Source organism: the organism of the source record quoted next, unplaced genomic scaffold (genome assembly GCF_019419815.1).
Source record: "Pyrus x bretschneideri cultivar Hongxiangsu unplaced genomic scaffold, Pyrus_bretschneideri_v1 Contig94, whole genome shotgun sequence".
NCBI lineage: Eukaryota > Viridiplantae > Streptophyta > Magnoliopsida > Rosales > Rosaceae > Pyrus > Pyrus x bretschneideri.
This window is the reverse complement of record NW_025999836.1, coordinates 860,847-869,357: the sequence shown is the minus strand read 5'-3', so window position 1 is coordinate 869,357 and position 8,511 is coordinate 860,847.

Below are 8,511 nucleotides of genomic sequence, written 5' to 3'. Positions count from 1 at the left end.
TAAGGAATCGGTATGCGTAAATTATTTGAGTAGAATCTCTTGTAGTTCTCTTATTTAGAAGTTATGTTTAACTCAGGGGGAGTATCTTGAAGTATACTCACATGATATTAATGTACTCTTTTTCCTTACGATTAGGAGCATTTTTCCCACTGGGTTTTTGCTACCTAACTAGGTTTTAATGAGACACCCATACCAGGATGATCATACTCCGTTGAGTTCACTACCTTTGTCCAGTTTGACGAGCGTTTTAGACATTATGCATATTTTCTTACTTTTCTCCTTAGTCTATGGGTTTTCCCCATTCCTTGGGATTTACCATAGCAAGGTTTTTGTGTGTTTTTACAAATGCATACTTCAAAGTAAAATTGAGACTCGCGATCACCCGTTGTGTCAATGACTTCATCAACTATTCTACCTTATCTGCTAAAGATCTAATGCGATGGTTTGTTGAGTATTTACACACTCAAGGGGGAGTGTTGCAGTCATATTTAGAATAGGAATGTGATTGTGTAAATCCTAGGGAATCTGGGAAAGTATTGTATATTCCTATTAGGATTAGATTACCTATTAAATATTGTAATCCTAAAGGGAAAGGTTTTACCCTTTCTACTGCTATAAATAAAGGCACAATGGGGTGAATCAAACACACCTCACAATTAAATCAATCTCTCTTCTCTCTCAATATTGCCGAACCCCTCTAGATTGTTCAATCAAATAGGCCTACAACAAAATCAAAATTATTACAACCTATTTAATATTAAAAAATTACAATTAAATGCCAATGATTAGAATTAGTTTTTAATCTTAGACAAGGTTTTATTCAAAAAATAATCTTAGACAAGAATGAGAATAGAATTTTCCATTTTTTTTACACAGTCCATGAAGTGGGCTAATTTTTTCTTACATGCTATCCAATTAATGTCCCACGCCTAAGTCTTTTTTTTTTTTTTTTCCCTCTCTTGATATCTAAAATATTAAGATGTTCTTTTAAAAAGTTTTTATGTAATATCTGTATGTCATTTGTTAATTTGCATGTTATCAATTTAGCAATTTATCATCCACATTGTAAGTATAAGTTAGACCATCTAAATAATACCACGTAAAAAGCCGAAGATGAACTTGAGGAGACACTGGTAAAAAGGTTAGTAATAACTTTTAACACTTGTTTTTGCCAACTTTGGAACACAGTGACTAACCGAGAACCTATAGTTTAAAATTTGAATTTTAACTATTAGTCAATTATCATTTGCACTTTTGTGGTTCAGGACATCTAATAACTTATAGTTAAAAACTTGAATTGTAACTATTAGTCAATTATCATTTGCACTTTTGTGATTCAAGACATCCAATAACATTTATGTCTAATCGTCGGGCAAGTCGGCATTGACCAACGTGGCCCGACGAACAACTGTTAGCCGACAAAAATATTTCCTCGAGCAAAACTTAAATTTTTTATTAAAAAAATAAAACCTTAATATTTCCCGAGGAAGCGAATGCTAATGCTAATGCGGTGCCTAGGCATCTATTAAAAAAAATTATTAATAATTTCAAAAATTTCCAAACTTTTCTAATATTTCTAGTATATCATAAAAAAGTATAATATACACAAAATTTATTATATTTCCTAGAAAATGTAGTATAACCAAATAAAATTACATTTCCCACTGATTTTATGATATAAATAAATAAATAAAACTAAAACCATTCACACATCATCGATCAACCTCGTACCCACACCCGCCCCCCTCGGGCCCACCCCAACCCATCCCTAACTCATTCCCCTACCCAACTTGTGTCTCTCCTCAAGCCACAAGCCCTAACTCGTCCCCCTCTCCGAACCATACCACACACTATTTCTTCAACCCCTTGAATCATTCACCCACCTCCCAAACCCTTCCCTCACCAATCTCCCCAATTTTTTCCAACCCAAATTCTCGTACAAATTAAAACATACGTTCACAAACACACAATATCATTCCACATTCACAATATATATCACAAATTAACAATATAAATCACAAAATCAAACATATAAATTACAAATTCTAATTGTATAGGGATAAATATCATACCTTTGTGAGAGTTTGAGAGTTGTTGAGATGTTGAAATAGATGGGAAGTGTGAGAGTTTGAGAGATGGAAGTTGATTTTGCAGTGGGGTTGGGGGGTTTTAGAGAGAAAGGAGAGAATCTGTAGGAAGAAGAAGAAGGTCTTGGCATAATATAAGACGTCAGTGATTTGCCCGCCGGACCATTTTTTCGTGCAAGTGCCTTAAATTCTAAACACGTGGCATAATTAAATTTAGCCTGATGAACCATTCTGTTGGCTAAGTATTCCAAAAAAACCGCAAACTGAAAATTTTGGTGAAAAAGAATTGAGGGAAAAACACTTCGCCCGACGAGTTATTGGTGAGTTCATCGAGCAAACCCAAATTTTGGAAGGAAGTTAGATTTTCTGGTAAAAAAATAGAGGAATATTGTCTGACGAATTTTGTGCTACGAAATCTTTAAACTTTTCGCTACAAAATCATATATATATATATATATATATATATATATATCCGTTGGGCAATATTAAAATACAAAAAAAATTCCCCAAAGTTTGAAAACAAATTTGGGACGGTTAAACGATAATCAAATTTGATGATCAGGTGTATTCAATGTGGATTTGAACTCTCAAATAGCATCTTTAGAAAAAAAAAAAAAACAAAATCAAAAGTGATATGGCCGTTAAATCGTTATGCTAAGTTTGTAACCGTCCAACCTTTTGAACCGATCCCCACTTCCTACAAATTTATTTTTGATGATTCTTATGTATGCAATCTCAACTATATTCAAGAAAGTTTGACAATTAAATCGTGAGAAATAATTTCACAGAGTTCTTATCCCGACAATGCAATCGATTCAAGCAACACTTTGTATTTTAACCCTTAACCCAATTAGGTTTTACAAATCATTTTGTGATAACCAATATTGTAAGTACTTTTAATTCATGATGGGGTCCATCCATTGTATTCTTCTAGGGTCAATAAGTGTACTTGTAAAAAATCATTAAATTCGAAGCTAAAATAACCGTTAAATATTAAATTTTCGTTTCTAAATATCAAAGGATTTCATCTCGTTACCTGAAGTCCAAATGTTTATTTTTCATGATTTTTGGCATATAGAATCTCATGGTATATACCAACTATTGACCGTTGGATTGTGAAACTTAATTTTCCGACTCTGAAAATTTTCGATGGAATTGGATATGTGAAATATGCCAATATACTTGCCCAATGGACCAAGGGAACCTTGCCCTCGAATACGCTAACCCTTAAACCCTAAACCCTAACGACTTTAGGCGACAGACGTTTGAAGGATTCCGTCAAGCTAGGTTTCTTAATTGACGAAATTTAGTGTTCCGTCGTGCAATACCTTTTGAGAAGCTGAATTGTTTTATTTCGTCAGGCAAACTCTAATTATTATTATTTTTGTTATAGTAATAGAAATGAGCCTTTGCACTTAGATAAAATCAATAAAATCTTTTATTTAGCACACAGTAACATTACATTACTGAACCTCAATCGATGCCGGTATACTCGTTTGCTTCCTTATTATCCCTTTCAATGTCACTTTCATTGCTTGACTCATCGTTGTTTTCTTCAACCATGGAATTCTGCTCAGTTGGTGGTAGGCGCCCAAGGTCAACATATAATGAATCTATTTCAATTTCGAGGACACCCGACATCTCAAATAATGCTTCAACGTTGTGATTACGCCATACTCTGGGAAAGTTTCGAGCGATTGCAGACAAATCCTCTTGGTGAACATTTTGGTCAACGTTGATATCCTCATCGTCATACTGCACCGGCAAGCTCCAAACATTTCTATATAATAGGAATTATACTACATTCCAACCACCCCTTAGCTTTTGATCATTTAGGTACAATATTTGATTCGCTGTATTGGCGAGGATGTAGGGATCTGTAGACATCGAAATTTCAGTGAAATAAATGTTAACCAATGTATTAAAATTACAACATTTATTTATTTCACCTACATCACACACTCATTTCACCTACAACTTCCACTTATTTCACCTACATCACACACTCATTTCACCTACAACTTCCATTTACTTCACCAACCTCACACACTTACTTCACCTACCAACTCCATTTACTTCACCTACCTCACACACTTACTTCACCTACCAACTCCATTTACTTCACCTACAACATCCACTCACTTCACCAAAAAAATGAATGGTGGTGATTCACTCTCAAAACTATAAATAGGCTTCTCCATCAAGAGGAAAGGACACACCAAAACCTTGAAGCCTTAAAGTTCTAAAGCTCTCAAGAAAATCCCGAAGGATCAAGAAAGCACTCTTCATTCTTCGTCAAATCCTCCTTCAAGATCAAGCCCCGACGGCCCTTGAAGAACTTCCACCAACTCAAGATCAAGCCCCGACGGCCCTTGAAGAAAGTGTTCATCGTTCATCCTAAGATCAAGCCCCAACGGCCCTTTGGATCAACAGCACAAACAAATCCACACATCCAATCGTTCTTCAAGATTAAGCCCAAAAGCCCTTGAAGATCCGCTCATCCATCAACATTCAAGATCAAGCCCTGAAGGCCCTTGAAGAAACTTCCATCAACCTTCAAGATCAAAGCCACGAAGGCCCTTGAAGAAACTTACAACTGTTCATCCAAGATCAAGCCTCGACGGCCCTTGGATCAACAAATCTACATCTTACGGAGATCAAATCAGAGGACCAAATTACAAAGAGATCGTAACCCCAAAATCATTAAACACAAAAATATTATTTTGTACACGTTATTCTTGTCTCTTGTTTTCAGGAATTTTCCGTGTTCACAAATTTGGCACGCCCGATGGGACAATCTCTACCTCTCATCTTTTTCTCCGTTCAAGAAAACCAAAGCACACCTCCAAAATCAATGGCATCAAGCAAGGGACAAGCCGTTCTTGCAACCACCAAGGGAAGAAGCATGAGCACTTCCGCCACAAATGGAGCATCCATTGGTGCCACAACCACTCCTCAACATGCCGCTGCAAAGTTGATACCGCTAAGCAAGCAAGAGCAGCATCAAAGCGCGAGTCGGTCATCAACCTGACCTTGCTGGGGGCACCAAAGCATGCTATTGAGGCGCACAAGATGACACCCCAAAATGGCCAATGGGGTTCTTCATCAGCACTATGGATGTCTGAAGGAAAGTCGTGTCTATTGGTTGCACAAGTTCACCAATCGGAAAGGGGGCAAAGCAGCTACCGTCAACCTTCAAAGCTACATGAAAGTGTTGAGGATGATGAAATTATAACACAAAGATCGTCCGTTGCCATCACGATGCGCGATTTCTTCCCCAAAGACTTCATCAATCACTCAGTCAAGACTCATTGCTATGAAGATTGCAAGGAATGCCTCTCTAAGATCGTTTGACAAATTCAAAAAGTTCCTCGTTCGCACGAGCCTAAAAGGTGACAACCACGCTCCTTACCTGCACGAGCTGAAACTGCAAACGGCACCAAACGCTCCTTGCTTGCACGAGCTGAAACTGCAAATGACACCAAACGCTCCTGGCCCACAAGAGCATAAACTGTGTACGGCAAAATCATCATCAAAATCACCAAAAAAAAAAGGGAACCACGGCTTTTCAGATAACGCGTGCAACTTTGTCAAAGATCTCTGACAAAGTTGAAAACGCGTGGAGGTCATTATCCCAACTACCACACTTTTGCCGACAAGCGTGGGTGACAAAGCCGCATCCGCACTACTACTTGCCATTAAAATTCCTATATATGTCAACATTCATGGCAAGGCATACATCCAAAAACGCATGACTCTTCTTCTCGGCCGAGAATGTAGCTGCAACCAAACCTCTCAACATGCTCAGTTTTCTTCTTCCTTTGAGAACACCTATTCAACCAAGTCTTCGAGAGCAAACGTATCCCATATCATTAGGGTCGAAAGCAAGAGTATCTCATAGCATGCATTTCCCTCATCCTTTCCTTTGTTCTTGTTCTTCCCTGAAAGACAAAAAGAGAGAGAGAGATCAGTCCACACTTGGAATCAAGCTTCCTGTTTGGAGCCGACTGCCTGGAATCCCTTCCCTGATTGCTTATCCAGCCCTGCTCTCAAGTACTCATCTTCAACTATTGATGTACCCCCAAAGAAGATACCAGATGCTTGGAGTACAGATGAGGCAGGAGGAAACGGTAGATCGAAGCATGTGGAGACAAGCACAACAAATATATGTGCTGATTCATTCGCTGCTTCTTCAAAAGCAAAAGTATCTCATATCATCAAGGGCGAAAGCAAAGGTATTTCATATCATGCTTTTCCCTGTCTTTTCCTTTGCCCTTGTTCTTGCCTCCAAGACAAGGAGAAAGAAAGCAATCAATCGGAACCCGAAATCAAACTTCCGATCTGGAACTGATTGCCCAGAACCTTTGCCTGGTTGCTTACCTAGTGTTGCTCTCGAGTGCTCGTCTTCAACTGTTGGTGAGTCTTGAATTCCCTCAGCGCATACTTCAGGACAGGCGACGGAGTGTCGGCTCTTTACACTGAAGCTGCCAAGCATAGATGAATTGCTGAGAAGTGATGCCTTGAAAGACCATTTAAAGGCAAAGGGTTGCGCACCACCTCGGGCTATGTAAAAGAAACAAGCAGAGAAGAATGCAGTACAAGGAGTTGGAACAAATTGCTGGAGCGCGACGCCTTCCCCTGCAGAACCATCCAGACAGAGGAGTTTAAGTCAAATCCAAGCTCGACATCATTATTCTAATCAAAGAGCTCGAGAAGCCTCAACAACCCTCCGCTGGCGCCGTCACCAAAGAGCAAAGCCTCGCCACGCGACGCCGTTAAATCGTCAACACTTCTTCAAAAAACAAAAGTATCTCATTTCATACTTTCTCCATGTCCTTTCCTTTTTCCTTGTTCTTACTCGCAGGGCAAAGAGAAAGAGAGCAATCAGCCGGCACTTGGAGTCAGTCTTCCGATCTGGAACCGACTACCTGGAATCTATTCCCTGGTTGCTTACCTAGCGTTGTTCTCAAGTAGTCATCTTCAACGGTTGATACACTTCCAGAGAAGGGACCACATATGCTTGGAGAACAGCTAAGACGAGTGACAATGAAACATCAATCTTGTGGATCGTCAGCAAACGCAACAACTGCATATGCTGAGTCATCCTCTAACCCTCTTCAATATAAATTGGAAAGATTGAACAAAGAAACAGGTCATCACCTCCACCTCGTGCTTGCCTGCCATGTGTCTGAATCCTGAAACCGCGCATGGTCCTATTTTCACTCAAGATCAAGCCTCGATGGCCCTTGAAGAAATCACAAGTCCGATTCAAAATCAAGTGTTCACCACCCTTGAATCAAATTCAACTCCAGATAAAAGGAGTAAGTTCAGACCTTCGGGGGAGACCAAAAGAATCCTCCAGCCCAGTTCAAGATTAAGCCTGTGGAAAATCAACGATTGGAGGAAACCAGAAAATCTTCCAGTCGAACTCAAGATCAAGCCTCGATGACCCTTGAAGAAATCACAAGTCCGATTCAAAATCAAGTGTTCACCACCCTTGAATCAAATTCAACTCCAGATAAAAGGAGTAAGTTCAAACCTTTGGGGGAGACCAAAAGAATCCTCCAGCCCAGTTCAAGATTAAGCCTGTGGAAAATCAACGATTGGAGGAAACCAGAAAATCTTCCAGTCGAACTCAAGATCAAGCCTCGATGACCCTTGAAGAAATTTCCAGCCCAATTCAAGATCAAGCCTCGACGACCCTTGGGTTGACATCTACATTAAGGGACTTCAAAACGCATCTTCTACACGTGACAAGCACATGTCTACGACGCGCCTTGAAGTGGGGGCATTTGTAGACATCGAAATTTCAGTGAAATAAATGTTAACCAATGTATTAAAATTACAACATTTATTTATTTCACCTACGTCACACACTCATTTCACCTACAACTTCCACTTATTTCACCTACATCACACACTCATTTCACCTACAACTTCCACTTACTTCACCAACCTCACACACTTACTTCACCTACCAACTCCATTTACTTCACCTACCTCACACACTTACTTCATCTACCAACTCCATTTACTTCACCTACCTCACACACTTACTTCACCTACCAACTCCATTTACTTCACCTACAACATCCACTCACTTCACCAAAAAAATGAATGGTAGTGATTCACTCTCAAAGCCTATAAATAGGCTTCTCCATCAAGAGGAAAGGACACACCAAAACCTTGAAGCCTTAAAGTTCTAAAGCTCTCAAGAAAATCCCAAAGGATCAAGAAAGCACTCTTCATTCTTCGTCAAATCCTCCTTCAAGATCAAGCCCCGACGGCCCCTTGAAGAAAGTGTTCATCGTTCATCCTAAGATCAAGCCCCAACGGCCCTTTGGATCAACAGCACAAACAAATCCACACATCCAATCGTTCTTCAAGATTAAGCCCAAAAGCCCTTGAAGATCCGCTCATCCAT